Raw genomic sequence first — 20,033 nt, 5'->3', positions numbered from 1 at the left:
TAACTCAGTTTCCTCTAAACTGTTTCATCCAAAATGTAATAAAAACAGTGAAAATGTTCCCAAATTAATTACATTAAATGTCTTTAGTGGGTTGACTACATTGTTAAAATGATTTCTTCGTTTTGTCACAATTATAACTCATAATTATAAATCATAATTATCACAGTATGACACATCACATTTATTATCACACCACAATACACCTGTATAAGGTGAGTAAAAACTTGCATTGTCCCTCAGAGTTATAGTTAAATATATATATATTAATAAAATGATCATATACTACTACACTATCATCACTGTCACAAAAACATTGCAACTTTACAGATAAACCTTCTGTAAAAACAGAGGCGTTTCTATTGGTCCATTTATTATGACATTTGGACACAATGTAAGGAACAACTGTCAGATTCACATTTTGTCAAAAAGTGAAAATCAACAAATATACCGAATATGGATGAATGGACCAAAAATATTTTGGTTATTGACTTTAATTGAAAGATAAGAATGTTTTTTTTTGTTCTCCTGTAAAGTCACCATAGTGGAGATACATGTTCTTCATTCGACAGTGACAATTTGTATAATAATGCTTATATATTTAAGCATGGCTGTCACATAAAAGCTTCAAAGTTTGTTTTGTTGATTTTCACTAAAGATTTTCACTATTTACTTTGCTATATATATATATATATATATATATATATATATATACACTGCTCAAAAAATAAAGGGAACACTCAAATAACACATCCTAGATCTGAATGAATGAAATATTCTCATTCAATACTTTGTTCTGTACAAAGTTGAATGTGCTGACAACAAAATCACACAAAAATCATCAATGGAAATCAAATTTATTAACCAATGGAGGCGTGGATTTGGAGTCACAAAATGAAAGTGGAAAAACACACGACAGGCTGATCCAACTTTGATGTAACATGTGACAGTTTGATTTACTTGAAGTTATATTGTGTTGTTTAAGTGTTCCCTTTATGTTTTTGAGTAATATATATATATATATACATCGCAAAGTAAATAGTTTATATAAAACTATAAAGAGTCAACTTAAGCTAAAGTTCAGTTACTGTGATGAGCAAGTGAGTAAAAGATGACCTGAGCATAAAAAGAGCATAACAATAATACATGTAACAACTTTTATTTTATTAAAATATTTTATATTTTATTAAGCTGCTTTAATGTGTTTCCATTTGAATTTTTTATTTAATGTATTGAACTGCTCTAAGTTGAACGTAAACAGTTCAATTATTATAATGATGAATGTTTAATTTCAGCTGACAAAACAATTTTTCCATTAAATTTACATTTTACACCATTTTTTTTTTTTTTTTTTTGCCTCCCTGGCAAAGTTTCTGTTACTGTGACTAGTTAAACGGTTAAACTAGGATCAGACTTTTAAAAACCATGAAGTTAAAGATGACTTTCAAAATTTAAGCAAGATTACTTTGTTTATTTCCATCTTTTGCAGCTTCACAGTAACAGTAGTGGGAGACACTGGGCCCCTGCATATTCACCCCTGTTTTGGCGAGTATCACAGATTGTAAACACTTTATGTAGCTGTTTCACTGTACTGCTCTTCTGAGGTGTATCCACAGATTTCGTTATGTTTAGGTCGGGGGACGTTGAGGGCCATCATGGTAAAACTTTTATTTTGCACCTTTTGAAGTAGTTCATTGTGGATTTGGAGGTGCTTAGGGTCGTTATCCTGCTGTAGAAGCCGTCCTCTTTTCATCTCCAGCTTTTTTTTTACAGACAGTGGATGTTTGCTTCCAGAACTTGCTGGTATTTAATTAAATCCATTCTTTACACAGTGCCTCCATTTTACAGCTTTAAAAGTAATGGGCAATTGACCGATAAGCAGTTTAATGGCCAGGTGTGGCCGGTTTCCTTTTTAATTCATGACAAATGAAAGAGATGAAAGGTCTGGAATTGAATTGATTCCAAGTGTTGAATTTGCATTTGGTAGCCGCTCATAGGAGCTCTCATTATGCACACCAAGGAGGTGTCGATGCAAGTGAAGCAAGCCGTCATGAGACGGAAAAACAAAACAAACCCATCAGAGAGAGCAGACACTTCAGCAGTGGCCAAATCAACAATTTGTTGCATTCTTAAAAAGAAGGACTTCACTGATGAGCTCAGCAACACCAAAATTCAACATGTCTTCATTCATTTAAATACAGAGGGTTTAGCTCAAGGTGCGAACCACTGGTAACACTCATGATGATTCTTTACACAGATAAAACCAAGAACAACTTAAGTATGGAGAAAAAAGGGGGGTTCTGAAGCATAGCACATTATCTGTCAAACATGGTGGAGGCACTGTTAAAGCATATGCCTGTACGGTCTCTGATGTTTATTAATGATGTGACTGCTGATAGTGTTTAGAGCTCTACCTCCAGCTCAGATTCTGTCAAATGCTGTAAAACTGATAGGACGGCACTTTACTTTACAGATGACTCATCTGACCTCAACCCAGTTGAACAGCCTTTCACTTACTGAAGACAAATCTAAAGCAGAACCCAGGAAAAAAAGCAGCTGTAGTAAAGGCCTGGCAGAGCATCTCAAGGGAGGAAATTCAGTATCTGGTGATGTCAGTGGCTTCCAGACTTCAGACAGTCGCTGACTGCTGGATTAACATCCAATTAAAAATGATTCTTCTATTTATAATTATGTTTTTCCAGCTGCTTTTATGTCTGTGTGGACAGTATCTTTCTACCTGTCTGTCCATCTGTCTCTCTTTCTGTTTGTCCGTCTCTCTATCTGTCTCTCTATCTGTCTCTCTATCTACCTGTCTGTTTGTATGTCTGTCTTTCTCTCTGCCTGGTTGTCTATCTATCATATATAACAAAGCATAATGACTACAGATATGTAATTTCAGTTTTCAGAGTGGTGGTCTGAACCAGGTCTGAGAGGAAGCACATGTCTGCAGTACGGCCTCCAATGTAACTTCGCATGTTTATCCTTCACATTCCATTTCGGGAAGCATGTGAAGAATGTTACTGTTGTTTTTATTGCTAAATATATTCAGTAATATGACAGAAATACTGCATGTTTATCTCACATCTCAGCCTTGCTCTCAGAAAGTGCTTTTCAGTGGGATGAAGGTTTTTGACTTTAAAATGAGGCCTGCTTGACCGGCCATTGAGAGGATGAGGAAACAAACCTCAGACTGTTTGTCTACACAAAGATCTATTCATAGTCTGAACATGCAGGGTTCAGGAACATACAGTCAAATAAACAGCAGCTCCATCCAAGTAATTCCGCCACCCATACAGCCAACAGGAAGTATGATGCAGATATATTACATGTTTAAAAGTATTGGGACACCTGCTCAATCAGCGTTCCTTTGGAAATAAAGGGTTTTATCGTTTTTCTCAGTCCCTTTGGGGATTCCTCGATTCATTATGAACACTTGCACAACAGTGAGTGTATTTCCCAAACAGCAGCACACCAGCTTTACCAGCAAAAGCTTGGCACTTGTTCAGAATCCCAAAAGTAAGTATTCATGTTAAAGAACATGTGTGATTGGTTATGAGAAAGATTAGCCATGTCTATGCTTAGCCACTCCCTAAAATATGATGTTTTATGATGATATGATGACTCTTCTTTCTAGAAAAGTTACAGAAATTACAGAAAAAGGGGGTAAATATCCCAAACTAAGTTACTTCATGTATTTGTTTGATCATTGGATGTAAATTAGCTTGATCTGGGTCTGGCCCAAAATGTCACGTATTCCTAATGGCTAAGGTTTTGACGACAATCATCAAAAATGCACAAGGCTGCACTTTTACTGTGTAGTATATATCAGTCTCAGCACTACACAGTTACACATTACTGCATGTGGGAGACTGATTGCAGGACACAGAACAGGATTCACTGAATGTACTGTAATTTGTTGACAGACCATGTCATTGCAATATACAAAAAAAGACCAGATCAGACCTTTATGTGTTGTTCTTCCATTGTCAGAAATGGTAACGCTGTGTCGTGCTCTGTCTACAGCTGCTTTGCCAGTTGAAGGTTCTGGAGTTGCACCTTTAAGCTGTTTTGGAGAACTTTGTGATTATTTGTTGATCTAAAGCTACCCTTCATCACTGAAAGCCATGAACTGCATTTACCCAGCCAACATGCTCATGTGGGGCTCACATGGGTGGAACGTGGGCCTGGTGGGTTCCAGATGAACATGGGCTCTGAATAGGGTTGTACAAGTCCAGTTGGGCTTCCCAAATGGGTCATATTGTTCCAGCCCACTTTAATCTCACTTGGGTCCCATCTAGGCCCAATGTGCATTGTCCATCCCAGATGGGGCCCATGTTTAACCGATCCTGGTCCAATTACTGACCATGCTGGGCATCGATATCGCTGCTTTCCAATAAAAAAAAATTGTCTGTTTGTCAGTTTTTTCCATGGTTTTTGCATGGTTTGCTTTTTACCCTGTCTAAAAAATTCTGGATGAATCAACCAATAGAAATGCTCGAAATCACTTGGACTAAACTCTTATTTACATTGACTTTCATTTAAACCTAAAGTACATTTTTGCCTTCTCCTGTAAAGTCACCATTTTGGAAATACATGTTTTTCATTGGACAGCAATGATATGTGGGGGCAACATGGAATCCGTGGATGAAACTTTCAGGCTTCCAGTTGGGCTACCCATGCAGGCCCCACGTGCAGGCCCCATATAGGCATGTTATCTGGGTAAATGTGAACTGAAGGGATTCGCCTGAGAGCTTACAGTATCATCAGTTCGGTTTTACCAAAAAAGTCTAATAGATGTATGAAATCAGAATTCACAGGTTCTGACATCTGGTTCAATTATCATGGTTCAGCACGTCTGAATGTAATGACCTATGAACTAATGCCTAGATGTTTTGGGGGGCTGGACAATTCAGCATAGTATAATACATTTTGATCAACATAACAAAACTGACTGATAATGTAGAAAATGTTGGAAAAATCATTTGAATAATTACACCAAAGCATTTGCTGTTTGTTCAAAATGAATGAGAAATGGATTTTATGATGTACACAAGCGACTGGATGAAGGTCCTGATGAAGGTCCAGTGGAGGTTGGACAAATAGTTTTGAAATTCACCAAAGCAGCTGAAAAAGAGTAACTGTCTTCAGGGAAGAAGGCTTTCTACTAGATTTCGGAGGATCATTGCTGTGAGGATTTAATTGCATTCAGCGACAAGAGCGCTTGTCGCTCCCCAACACTTCAACTCAGCCCAAAAGCCCAAAAGAGCATCATTGTCATGGCCCATGGGCTTATATTCATCTAAGGTAAAGGTGCATGTATTTGTGAATGTGTCCTCCGCATTTAACCCATCTGTGGTAGTGAACACACACAAACACACCCACCCACCCAGAGCGGTGGATAGCCAACTCCAGCACCCGGGGAGCAGAGAGGGTAAAGGGCCTTGCTCAAGGGCCCAACAGTAGCAACTTGCTAAGCCCGGGAATCGAAACCACAACCCTGTTATCGATAGCCCAGTACTCTAACCGCTGAGCCACCACTGCCCCTCATCTAGACAGTCCTAGAGTCCTGGAGACAGCACTTTTCTACAGGGACTGCATAAGCTGTGTGTGCGCACTTGAACATCTGTATCAGCAATGGGTGCAACTTAAAGTAGCTAAATGCATTCATTAAAAGAGGTGTCCACAAACATTTGGACATACAGTGTATTTCATTTGTAGCCCTTTCTGATACAGATAATGCTAAATTAGGGAAATCATATGTAAAACAGTGTGGAACAATGCCGGGAGCTCGGTTTGATGCGAGATAAAGCATGAAGGGCATGGGCTGATATCACTTGGCGTTTGAATATGCACGCTTTATACAGGAAAGCAGTACAGTCTACTAATTTGGGCTCGGACGATTTGAATAAAGCATCCACAGAGGATTGAGTTTCACTAGAGAACATATTTTGCATAGAGAGAAAGGTGAGAAGTTGTGTGGCATGGGTGATTCGAGCTTGGGGTTAATAGGAAGGGCTTTATATGAGTTTATTATAAGTTTAACTCCATGTAAACATCACAGTCACAACTTTCTGCACTTCCACTCAGGCATTTAATATTAGGCTGACCATATTTTGTTTTGCTAAAAATAAATAGGACACTGCGGAAACACAAGCATCCACTGTGGTTGAGATGTTGTGGTTGGGAGGCCATAAGTAGGCCTACATTGTAGGACCATGGCAATGTGTAGGCACTAAAAGCATGCAGCCATGTTAATGACCATTATTACATAAACATTTACTCATATACCAAAACTAATAAACAGCATTAACAGCAAACCATCTCCTTTCAGTTCAGCTCATGAGTCTCACAAGTAAAATATTATTTAATAGTATTCTTAATTAATAGTAAGAGGTTTAACTTTTACCACGTTTAATGCAATATATGCTTTATTTCATGCCAATCTGAAAAGAGTACAGTAGTAAAAACTGTGTGTACTCATAAATAAAAAAAGACATTTGCACTAAAAGTACAAAAAAATCAAATAAGTAAATAAATAAATAATAGTAATAATAATAATAAATATTATCTGCATGTTTAATTCCAGAGAACTATTGTAATTTTACATGCATTTCTTTGTAATTTAAGTAATCAGATATAAACCATATAAATAATAGTGTTATATAACAGTATTAATATTAGTATTTAATAAAAGTATTTTATAAATAAATATATAAATAAATGTAATGTGTGATTATTGGCAAAATACTTCATAAGACTCCATAAGACTTCAAATCAGTTTGGTTGCTTCTGTAATTTTACCAGCTTTTGTAAACAATTCTAAAAAAAGAGAAGTACTTAAAAATGTTTGTTTACCATAAAATTAAAGACTGTCAGAATACATTATTTTACAGTGTGTCTCTAAAAAGTTATAAAGGTGTGTGTGATTGATTTGAAACTATACCTGAGCTTTTGGACCTTTCTGAATATTTGATCCACTGAGCAGGGGCACTGTATGGAGGGAAAACGTTAGGATGAGTTTAAGGGCCTGTGACTGACAGGGGCCCTAAAAGACATATTAATTAAGTATTTCTGGCTGAATTATTAGAGTTGTGGGGCCCAGTGTAATATCTTTTTTCTGGGGCACAAAATCCATGGCAGTGGCCTTGTCAAGATGAAACCAGCCTTTTTTAAATAGCAAATTTGTGTTTATTTACATTAGTAAATTTACAGTGCATTTACAGTTTGGTGCTGCTCTTGTTAAATAGTCTCTCTCTCTCTCTCTCTCTCTCTCTCTCTCTCTCTCTCTCTTGCTTTTCTGTGGGAACCAGTCTGAACAATGGTTGCATGCAGGTGCATGTAAATATAGACCTTTAACCATATAGAGGCTTAAACTGGCGTGTTTAGAGCGTGTTTATAAGTCCGCACCTAGAACGTGTGGCCACAGTAGACGTTGAAGTGAAGTTAATATGAAAACCAGACACATTTATTAATCGTTTAATTAATTATTAAATGTATTAATTTATAATGAATATATATATATACACACACACACACACACACACACACATATATATATATATATATATATATATATATATATATATATATATATATATATATATGTGTGTGTATGTGTGTGTGTGTGTGTGTGTGTGTGTGTGAAAATTAGGACATCCCATGAAAACTTTTGTGTTTTGTTAAACAGCTGGACCTCTGATCTTCATGTGTTCAGAACTGAGAGACGGAGGTCTCGGACAGCTAGGACAGCCTGACCTGGCCATGCTGCCAGTTGTGTCACTGGCGAACGCTTTAGCGGACAGGGGAACGGCGGATTTCTAAAAGTTCTGAGATCTTCTTAAACCCCTTCCTAGACTCCTCTGAACCTACAGCCTTCTTTCTGAAGGCATCAGAGAGCTCCTTGGATCTGGCCATGGTGATCTTCACCACTCACTTCATCAACAATCAAGAGCAGAGGTTTAAATAAGACAGACTCCTCCAGAATAATCCTCTCTAACCATCTTCTGATCATCTGCAGCTGATGTTCTGCACTTAGGCACTTGAAGGAGTAATAAATGTGGGGGTGTTCTAACTTTTTCCTAATAGGAAAATTACATTTCTATTAATCACATTTTATAAATGATGCTTAAAGACATTTCCTCAGTTGTGTGTGTTTAGGTAGGTAGATCACCTCATCTCTCAGATCATCTCTCAGGATTGTTCACATTAAGACCAAACGTCCAGATGTTTAAAGACAGGGTTTCATGGTGTCCACATTTTATCATGAGATTTTCACATACAGAAGCTTCCCAAGCAAAAGACAGGCAAAAAGGTTTGGGATGTAGTTTGTGTGAGTGTGTTTGCGTGTGTATGCATGTGTGTGGATTTGTAAAAAGTGTATATAATTTAGGCCCTGCTACTCCGTCCAGAGTTATCTCCCCTCCCAGCCGGTTGTTCCTATTGTTAAAAAACTAAAGTCAATTTATTTCCACAGAGACAGACTCGCGTACAAAGCCATCTAACCCCTTAATCACTGTTTACAGCCGGGGACCAGCTCTAACATTTGCCTGGGATAGACTAACTATAAAGACGTCATATTCGTAGCAGTAGCCCTCATTCTCCTGCCTGGAATATGAGCTCAAAGCGTGCTTCCGATAAGGTCTGGGCCATCTATCTGCATTTCTCGTGAGAGCTATCTTTGTTCGCGCTGTGAAGCCGCTGCTGTTACCATGGAGACGGATCTCGAATCTGCTGCTCTGCAAAAATCACAAGGTCTGCTGCAGCAGCTCGGAGAGATGAGCTCGTCTGAATATAGCCATCAGACACGAGACGGGCCGTGCCTCGAGCTTCTCTGCTATTAATACTGCTTTACAGCTACTGTGTGGTTCTTGCTATACTATACATGCCCTAACAGACACACACCCAAAACAGAGGTGTTAGAACCGGCACAGTGCGATATCTCTGGCATAGCTGTGTGCACATCATTTTTTGACATAACTCTGAGACCATAATGTAGCATTTAAAAATCAATGAATAAATATGTTAAATATACCGTCACTGTCAAGCAAAAACCTTCTATCTCCATTTTTTGACATAATGTGAAGCAGGCAGTGGTTTTTTTATGGCGTCGGAATTTCATGACGAACAGGCCGACAGAAATGCTCCAAAACTAGCTTTTGTGACGATAATAACTATCTATATAACTGTTCACGGACACCCCTTCTAATGAATGCCCTCAGCTACTTTAAGGTGCACCCACTGCTGACACAAACTGGGTCTAGTTCTGAAACACGTCTGGTCTAGTCCTGTAAACCAGTAGACAAGATCTGCCAATAGAATAGGACTCTCTGGAGAGGATAAACATGAACCTATTGGCACCATGCTGCCTAGTGCCAGGCGTGGCCTAGAGGAGAATGAAACCCCCTCTACAAAGCACTGATCATCCAACATCCTGACCTCACTCATGTGTTTTTGTCGCTGAATGCAATCAAATCCTCACAGCAATGATTCTCCAAAAATCTAGTAGAAAGCCTTCATCTTCCCTGGACAGTAGAGACAGTTACTCCAACAAAAGCAGGATACGCTCTTTCTAATGCCCTTGATTTCAGAAGAAACAATGAATGAGGTGTCCCAATACTTTAGTCCACATAGTGTATGATAAATCTATTAAATCGTAATTCTTGTAATTCTGTAATTACTCTTTACAAACTGCTGCTGATGCTGCATCGCTGGGCAGCTGACACACCTCAAAGAAAAGTGCCAGATCCAGAGCTCCACTGCTCCGGCTAACAGACGCCTGTGCGGCCAACATCGCTTCAGGGTGATGAGGGAAGAGAGCGCCATCTACCCACCTGGAGAGAGCACAGCCGATTGTGCTCTGTCATGCTCCGGCCGCTGATGGCAAAACGGCATGGCTGGGGATTCGAACTTGTGACCCCGGGGCCATAGTGCGCCCCCACATTTAGAGATTTTAGTGGACGTTCTTGTACATCCACTAAAATCATGCCAGGGCCGCCATTGTTCGACAGTGGTCCGATGCAATTGACTTTGTTAGAGATTTGTCTAATCAGACATGAAGATGTGTGTTGTGCCAAATTCTTATGTTTGGAAAACAATAAAAATATATTTTTATAGAGATTTTAGCATCGTTTATAAAGTATGGTTTACTTTTATTACTAAAAATTAAGGGAATTTCAGTTTTCATGAATTTTATGGATCCTTTAAAACATCATGTATCAGAGTGCACTCATGTTTTAGACTAGTGCTGAGAGTTAGGCCTCGCTTAATAAAAGCAGGTTTCCTAATCCTGGCTGAAGCATCTCACTAACTAAACATGCTGTGAAAAGCAAACTCCTCAGCTGAGAGCTACAAGTAATGAGGGCTCCGCCTTGTGCAGTCTAGACTGAGGCATCGTAAGGTCGAGAGGGCCTCGGTGCACATGACAGAGCCTGGGACTGGAGCTGTGGAGCTGGTTCTGCAGATGCCTGCAGCTGTGTAGCATGGCAACAGCATACAAACTCCTGGATGGCTCAGCGCTCAATCATACTGAAATCCTCCTTCTGTGGCACATTGCCAGACAGGAGATTTGAGTGTGGAAATCCTTTAATTTGCTTTTCTCCTGCAGTCTATCTCTACTGCCATCAGCTGTCTACCCCCGGTGTGCTGGGCTTCTACTGTACACTCCCTCTCCCCATCCAAGTATGTGCTCTGGAGAGGAGATGCAGTGTCATGCATATCGATGCTGTGTGCTGCAGCACTGCGTCAGGTGCGACCCGCCAGCGCCCGTGTCAATCACCCTTGCATGCCTCTGCCACCCAGCCAATCGGACGCCCGCCTCCCCCCTGTCCTGCCCCTCCCTTCCAGGGATGAGCTAGGCAGAGAGCTAGGCCTGTGTGAGCTGTTAGATTACACTGGCTCTTTGTGTGCGCCATGATGACTAATGTCTAACACCGGCATTTTCATTTACCTCCCAAACACTGGCCACTTTCTCACAGTCTCAACAGCGGGTGATGAGCTGTCGGTAATGCTGTCCTGTTGTCATTGTGCCACCTTTGTCATCGGATTTGTCCCAACATGTATTGTTTTACATCAGGCGGTAGCTTGGTGTGGCTCGGTGCACATATACTATCATTTGAAAGTAATTAGGACACCCAATTACAACCTTTTATTCTAATTAAAAGTCTTTTTCTTACCATATTGAAAGATGAGGGTGATGCAACTAAACACATTTAATTGAGGAAATGTCTTTTAACATCATTTATAAAATGTAATGAATAGAAATCCAGAACATCAGCTGCAGATGATCAGAAGATGGTTAGAGAGGATTCTGGAGGAGACTGTCTTAGTTAAACCTCAGACATTTAGCCTGGCTTCTTCTGATTGTTGATGAAGTGAGTGGTGAAGATCACCATAAGAGCTCTCTGAGGCCTTCAGAAGAAGGTTGCAGATGCAGATGAGTCTGGGAAGGGGTTTAGAGAGACCTCAGAACTATTAGAAATCAGCCATCCAGAAAACCACTGTCCAGAAAATTATTTACAACTGGAGAACATTTAAGACCACTGCCAGCATGGCCAGGTCAGGCCTTCCTAGCAAGTCCAGCCTAAGAGCAGACCACAACATGAGCAAAGAAGTCTCCAACAATCTTAAAGGTAGGATTCTACAGGTAGCTCTTGCCACAGTTGATGTCAAAGTACAGCATCTACCATCAGAAAAAGACCAAACAAGTAGTGTGTGCCTAGAGGCTTTACCCCAATCTTGAGTTATGTGTCTGATGAGCCAGCTTTCATCACATCAGAAACAGACAATAGAAGAACACCAGGTTCATATGATTCATATCCTCTCGCAGCTTCACACCCTTCATGCAGGGCAGCACGCCTGATAACACAGTGCCACGTAGTTTCCACCCAACATATGACTGTGAATCCTATGTGTAAGAGAGAGAACAGATGCCTTTGGTAGCCATTATCTTCTGCCCCTGGCAGCATTCTGGTTGGATATTTGACCCCTTTTCTTGACCGAATTGGTAGAGTAGAGATAGGGTTGAGTTCAGAACCAGGTTCCACAACCACTATTGGTGTGTGTTTGAGATGACTGTGCTGCTGAGGCAACCCAATTGTGTCCAAATTGTAATCGTCTGTTATGCTGAAGAATTTTGACGTAGACCTCCATCTACTTTGTAGAATATGACTGTCCCACTGGCAGCAAACCAGTCCCAGAAGATGATGCTACCACCACCATGCTCAACAGTTGGTACAGTTTTCTTGGGGTCGAATGCCTAACCTTTACTTCTTAAAACTCCTTGGTCACTGTGCTGCCAAAAAACTCAATCTATGTCTCATCTGACCATAAACATTTACTCAAGAGGGTTTTTTGTCCACATGGTTCAGCCCTGAACTCGATTTTGTAGCAGAGCCTCTTGGACAGCTAAACTGACCTCACTATAGACCGTCCCACCGGTGTTCCATCAGCTTCCGTTCTCTGCAGGCCAGTGTCTTGGTGATTCTAGGGCTGTTCCTGACCATCAAAACCTCTCAGCTGAGGGTGAGCATTTGGATCTTCTTTCAGACCTTGTCAAATAAACCATACTTACGTACAATTATTTGAGTTGATCATCTTATAAACCTGGTTGTTTAGAAATGACTCTATAAGACATTCCTGACTAGTGTAAATCAACATTCATCAAATCTGCACTGACCTGCTTAGACGTCCACATTTTACTGTGTGTTGGTCAGCACAGTAAGTGCTGTCCAACAAACCTATTTAATGTAGCCACAGAGTAGTGACTAGCTGTAGCCAATCATGATCACTGACGGGAAGTTAAGAGGCCATGATTTTTTACTAGTTATAAGACATTGTGGGACTTTCAGCACCACTGAATTAATAATGTAACTGGGTGTGTGGATATTGCTGGCCCTGTGTGTCGAATTGTGTGTCAAAAAAATAAAAACCTGTGGTCAAATTCTTGTTGTTTTTGCTCATTTTGCCCTAGACACATGACAACTCAAAGAAATCACCAAAAGCCCAATACAGACATGACACTCATGTCCATGATGAGTTTATGTAAACCTCTGACCACAACTGGACATTTTAAAGTAGTATATCTTTACTGTAGCACAAAAAAGTCATATCAGCAAAAGGGCAGCTTTATAAGAGAGGTAAATCCTCTTCTCAACTTTCAGTGAAAGCTAGTGTAAAAATATATGTTATTCCAAGTCATTTGGAGCATTTCTATTGGTCCACTCATCCTGTGGAGACACAAGGTATTTACACAACAGCATCTACATGGTAAAATGTCTGCCATGTATACAGCGATAAGGAGAAGCACTATAGTATCACAATGTTTTCACATGACTCTGAAGCCTGGAATTCTTCTGAACTGCTGCCCTACAAGAAGATGTATCCGGTGCCATTTGATGCATTCAGTTGGTTTGACCACCTCTATTTTAAGATATCCTTCCTGACTCAAGGACCGTAAAGATGATGTTCTGCTGTGTCTCTTTACAAGCTGTGTGCTATTGCTCTTTTTCACGTCCCAAAAAAGGAGCACAATGCTGCCTGTACTTTGAAAACCCCACCAGCGGCTCACTGACCCAAATGCATTTCTCTGAAATGCTCTGTCCTGTCACCTCCCATCCCGTCCTGCTACACTCTCCCCTCCTTTCCCTCTCTCTCCTCCCTCTCCCAGCAGAGGCCTGGCTGTCCTGCCAGTTCCCACACGTCCGTGCTGATGTAGCTGCTTGTCTGCGGGTTGTTCGCACTGACAGACTGACCTACATACACTACAGTGCGCTGCTCTTTATGGGTCACACACTGCTAACATGCAGACAAAGATTTCAAATAGACCAAGATGAGCCCATATGCAGCGTGCTGCTACAGGATTTGAGGCTTTTGCTGACCTTGCTGCTCATCAGCCAGAGCAATACAGCACGGATAAAATGCACAGTATGTTCATAGACGTTCTGACCAAGCTGAACTTTAACAGGAATGATGTTTTCATTCTGAAAGTAATGTTTTTTACATGTACATCTTTATTGTTAAGATCTTCAGACTGGGGCATTTTACTGTGTCTGGGAAGTCATCTGTAGATTATGTATCCATCTGTTGTGATGTCCTAGATCAACATATTAACCGTCGTTCCAAGATGGTAAATTGGGATAATATTTCCTTCCGTCCTAAAACTACAATCTTTGTCTTAGCAGCACAGAAATAGTCCATGCAGCCACAGATTTAAAGATTTAGCATGGAGAGATTACCAAAATCAAGCCTGAAATGAGAAACATGTGCTCTACTAAAGCCTGAGTAGACTGATAAATCACTGTGCTGATCAGTTATTTATCTCAGTGTTACTGAGCTCTACTAAAGCCTGAGTAGACTGATAAATCACTGTGCTGGTCAGTTATTTATCTCAGTGTTACTGAGCTCTGCTAAAGCCTGAGTAGACTGATAAATCCCAGTGATGTATAATGCATGGTTCATATGTTATGCTGTAGATAGGTGATCTTCTGTGGTTCTGTGAAGCCTGGGAAAGTTGTAGAGCAATTGCACAAAAAATGTAACACCAAAGCCAAATCCCACAGCTGGCTTCTAGAACAACAAAAAAAAGTGAATGCATTACATTCAACTCTGTAAATGTTATGATATCCCAAGAATTACTATTCAATAATTCATGAAAAGCAACACAAACAAAAGTTAGGAATAACTAGAAGAATTTGATGCTTCCATGAAGTTTAAGACGTTACGGAAGAAGCCAATCAGTTTATGTGCAGCTAGACATATCCAATCACAAACAGTTGTGAATTGAGCAAAGCTGGGGGCATTTTATCCAAAAGGCTCTGTAGGAGTCATACCACCATGAAGACAGAACATCAGGCATGGATCTCTCCCAGTGACCACAGGTGCCAGACTGGACCTCCCAGCTTAAGCGGAAGGCGTCATTATGAGCCCTCCACCAGGGACGGCAGTATTGCGAGCCATGATTTGGCAGTCCAGCATATAGCTACTAGGGGAAAAATGTAGCTGAACTCTAAATCCTGTGTAGTGTTTCCAGGATGAGGGAAGACATAAAGCAGCTGTTCTGAGCCACATTCTCCACCACACCCATGTCTAAGGGCTCAGCGGTTTTGGCAGGAAAAACCGTGTATAGCCATGTTGCCTGACCTTATCAGTGCATGGCGGTGCCACAGCAGTGACAAGAAGAGAGCCAGGTTCAACTTTTCACATGCTTTAGGAGGGCTAGTATGTTCGTTATGCCTAGATACGTTGTGGGGACACATATGAGCCAACTGAATGATGGGGAATAGGCCAGTGATGGTCTATGGTCTGTATGATCTTTGTCTATAGTAGTGAAAAGGGTGTGTGACATGGCAAGTCAGAATCTGTCAGAATCTTGCCACATTGCCTCAGACAGATGTAACTCAAGACTTTGATACCTGGAGGGCATCAACATAGTCCTCTTATGTAGACCTCAGTGGGACAAGCAATGAGAAAGTAGTCCCTCATTGACCCAAGAATGTCCTATCATTAAAGGGGAGAAGCCCCTCAAAAAAAAGACACTTTACTATCTGCAGCAGACATAAAAAGACAAACGCAGGCACCAGTGAGCTCCTTAACATAATATGTACCAGCTGGATACTCTGGAGCCTACTGACCCCTGGTGCAGAAAAAAATGGCCATGGGTCAATAGGCCAGAGAGGAAAGAGCATCAGGACCTGAATGAGTCAAGGCCAGACAAAGCATTGACAAGAGTTTTACATACCTGAGTGGGAGGATAATGCAGAACAGAGTAGGAAACTGTGTCAGACAGCGTGTAACTTTCAGACTCTTCACATGAGAAAGGGGTGCTCACCTTTGGCCATGGACAACATGATCCTGAAATGGCTGGATATCTCTTAGTTTAAATACATCTAATTCAACTGACCAGCTTTAGTGGGTATGTTAGAGTAGGGAAGGCCTTAAAATGCACTATGGAGTCTCTCCAGGGCTTAATGGAATTCACAATGGGTGTTTCTCAATGTCAAGAACTCGAAGAAAGGACTAGTTTAGCTATTGCGAGGTATTTTCTCAAACTAGTTTTAAGAGGGTTTATTATCTGCCGTTAGAGGAGGAAGTCAGTGGGAGCACTGGGTTATTGATCACAGGGTTGTGGGTTCAATAACCACATCCACTAAGCTGCCACTGTTGGGCCTTTGGGCAAGACCCTTAACCCTCTAAACACGACCAGACTCTGCATTAGCTTCTTCCCCCAAGCCATCAGACTTCTCAACTCAACTCAACTCAACTTCTGAACTGATGTCTTTTTCTGTTACATCTCTCTCTCTCTCTCTCTCTCTCTCTCTCTCTCTCTCTCCAACCATTTACCCCAGATAAAATGGGAAGCATTTTTGCACAAAGCATTTGCACTAATAACTTTACTACCTCACTGGACTCAATATTTATTACACACTGCATAATTTGCACACTACCGCCAATTATTTATTATTCTCTGTCTGTACTGTGTTGTGTTGTCTGTCCACACTTGTACTGTGTTGCACTTGTGTTCTGTATGCACTGTGTCTATGTTGCACCATGGTCCTGGGGGAACGCTGTTTCGTTTCACTGTGTTCTCTGTATGTAGTTGAAATGACAATAAAACCCACTTGACTTGACTTGACTTGACAATTCTCCTGTGGTGCTGCAGCGTGGCTGACCCTGTGATCTGACCCTGGCTTTCTAAACTGGTTATGCAAAGAGCCAATTCAGTATCACTTTACTTTAACCTAAACCTTAAACTTTTAGGGTTAGATTTAAAGTTTAAGTTAAGGTTATGGGTAGGATTAGAATTTAGGGTTGATTCAAGAATAAGGTTGATGTTAGGGTTGGGTCATTTCAACTTAGAGTTTAGTTGGATATAATACATATTCAGTTGAATGTTGATGAATGTCAGGTGAGCATCTACGAGGCATCTACAATAGACCATCCAAGTGAATGACACAGAAAATTCACCCAGTAAGGTATAAGGGTTTCTTGGAGCACTTCCACAAAATTATAGGTTCCATAAAGATCCATTTTTGACAAAGAGATATGTTGTGTATGATGAATCATTTAAAGATTTAAAGGCCCATTTTAAGGCCCATTAACTAAGTCTAAGATCTGTGTCATTTCCACCTGTTTTAACCATTTTCAAGTTACAAAACTATATTTTTAGTGCAGAGTTTACAGACCTACATTTTTACACTCTATATTTGTACTATAACACTTGTGCTTCTCAGTCTTTCAATGATTTCTCATGTTCTCACACTCTCCATAAACTTATACTGCTCTCCATAAACCCATTCAACCCATACCTCATCTCTGAGTAAATAGCCACCCACTCATACGGCCCGACTTGTTAGAAGACTGACCGTTGAGATCCCCTTTACCTGCATCAGACCAGCTGCCATCCCCACCACCGGTGTCAGACCGGCTGCACACCCTCCTGCCACTGCTACCTGTCTAATGACCATGTTAAAACCTATATGGACTCTTAACTATCTGACACTATTAATATCACCACTATTAACCATCATTACTCTGAAAATCACTGCTATGACTATATTCAGTTATACTACACCATGATTACTGTGATTATCATATTATGATATTAGGATTATTTTGCACATCCGATCAGTAGAACAATCTTATGCAGTGTTTGTGTGACTTTTATTAATAATGTATAAATAGTTCTGATCAGAAGAGGATGGGTCAGGTCCCCCTTGTGAGTCTCGGTTCCTCCCAAGGTTTCTTCCTCCAGCTCTGAGGGAGTTTTCCCTTGCCACTGTCGCCTTTGGCTGCTCTTGTCTTTTACTAATTACTGATTGTGTAAATTTGTATTATAGCTGAATTTGACTGTGTAGAAATTCCAGATTTCACCAGATCTCTGAAACAGTCTCCTAAAAGTCATTAATGCCTGCTCTTCTAAACGGAAAGCCCCATGTCCAAAGGTTTGTGGACACCCCTTCTAGTTAATACATTCAGCTATTTCGCCACACCCACACAGCTTGTCTAGACCCTGTAAAGAAATACTTCCAATAGAATAGGACTCTCTAAGCAGATACTAAACCAACTGGCACCATACCTAAAACCAGGCATAAGCCAGAGGCATATAGACCCCCCAGAGTTGTGGAACAGTGGAGCTGTGTTCTCTGGAATGATGGTTGATGCTCCATCTAATACTTTTGGGATGAGTTGGGCAGTTGGGGATGAGGAGGGGTGATGATCATTAACAAACATCCTAACAACCTCACTAACACGCTTCAAATCCTCCAAGATCCAGTAGAAAGCTTTTCTAAGCTCTTTAAAAATGTATTATAGCTGAAATTGAATGTGTAGAAATTCCAGATTTCACCAGATCTCTGAAATAAGTCTCTGAAAAGTCATTAATGCCTGCTCCTCTAATAGGAAAGCCCCATTTTTAACCCGGCATAGGTAGCACCCTTTAATGACTGCTCCAGATGCTGAGGAGGTGAAGACTGACAAGGTTCTGGCACAGGATATGAGCTGAGGGGAAAGGGGGAGGGGAACTTACACACCGACACTCATATACCCCCCTCCTCGCCCTCTCACTATTATAACACACTCACACACATTTTCACAGCCCCTCTTAAAATTTTTATACACCCATTCATATATATATATATATATATATATATATATATATATATATATATATATATATATCCTAGACCGGGCACTGAGTGCCCACTGAAACCCTGCAGTGAAGAGAGCAGGGGATGTGAAGAGCTAGAGAAGTTCTAGCAGTATGGCTCCATTGCACAAGCCCTTTTTGAGGGCCTCCACTGCTCAACAAAAAGCCCTGAAACCGCTGGGGGGGCTACAGCAGTGGAAATTCTCCCCACCTTTCTCCACCCCTCAGCTCGGGTGAGAGGTCACAGGCTTGTGTTGTTTTTTCACAGGGGCTGTGAAAGTGTGTCTGCTGGAGCATTCGGCCTCTCCACCTCCCCACCCGCCATTGTCAGGCCGACAGGAAAAAACGGTTTGCTGTGCTGCTGGAGCCAAAAGCAGCAGAGCCAGCAGCCAGAGCAAAGCTTCTCTGAGGGGAGCGGTGTCCTGCTTAATCCATCAGCACAACAGCAGCAGCAGCACAGTTTCCCTCTCCGCCCTCCTCCACCCAGCCTACAAATCCTGCAGCAGGCGCCCCGCAGTCATTCGGAAACGACTGTGAGGCAGAGGAGTGCTGAATAAGGGATGGGGCTGCCCTACGACAGCTGCAGGGGCTCCCTCTGGCTTAGACCACGAGGGTAGAAGCAGTAGGGAAAGAGCCCTCTGAACACTAGGAGCCGGAGATTAGACCCAGAGCAGGCAGATATAGGTCAGTCAGACTCAGAGACAGACCAGACGGGGTGGTTGGGGGGGGGATGGATTGGGAGGTGGGGTTGGGCCAGGCCTAATGCCTAAAGACTTGAAGAGAAGGGAGGGAGGGAGGAATGGTTGCTGCGGCTGCTGTCTGAGTGAAGCACTCACATCAGCCAGTCCAAAAGGAGGTTGCGCTCCACTGGGTGAGTGCTGCGAGGCAGCGTTTTCATTTTAAAGATCAGCATCCTCAAGCCGGCATTTCATCAAGCAGCCCTGATCACTTTAGCGCAGCTGCAAGGGTACTCACAGTTGTCTGCGGAGAGGCGGCTCCTGATGTACAAATGAAATTTCACAGCACACAAAAGAGGCATTGGATTACACTGGGAATAGGCCTGACTCTGAAACTCTTTCTAATGCAGAAGATGGGAGGTGGACAGTGAAACGATAGGATTCACCAGATTAACTCTTCTATCTCACAAACTCAAACATTTCTGTATATAAAGAACTGACCTCCCATATTTATACTGTTAAACCTCACAACATCAAGCCATGGCAATGCAATGATGTCACTTAAAGAAACAGTGCAGCAGAAAATCTCATTAGAATGATTTATAACTGACCCCACATACGTCAATCACACATGTCCAAAGTTTGTGGACACCCCTTCTAGTTAATACATTTGGCTGCTTCGGTACACCCACACAGATTACCTAGTCCCTGTAAAGAAA

Source organism: Salminus brasiliensis, chromosome 3 (assembly GCF_030463535.1).
Source record: "Salminus brasiliensis chromosome 3, fSalBra1.hap2, whole genome shotgun sequence".
NCBI lineage: Eukaryota > Metazoa > Chordata > Actinopteri > Characiformes > Bryconidae > Salminus > Salminus brasiliensis.
The sequence above is the reverse complement of the archived record's forward strand: the minus strand, read 5'-3'. Positions refer to the sequence as shown.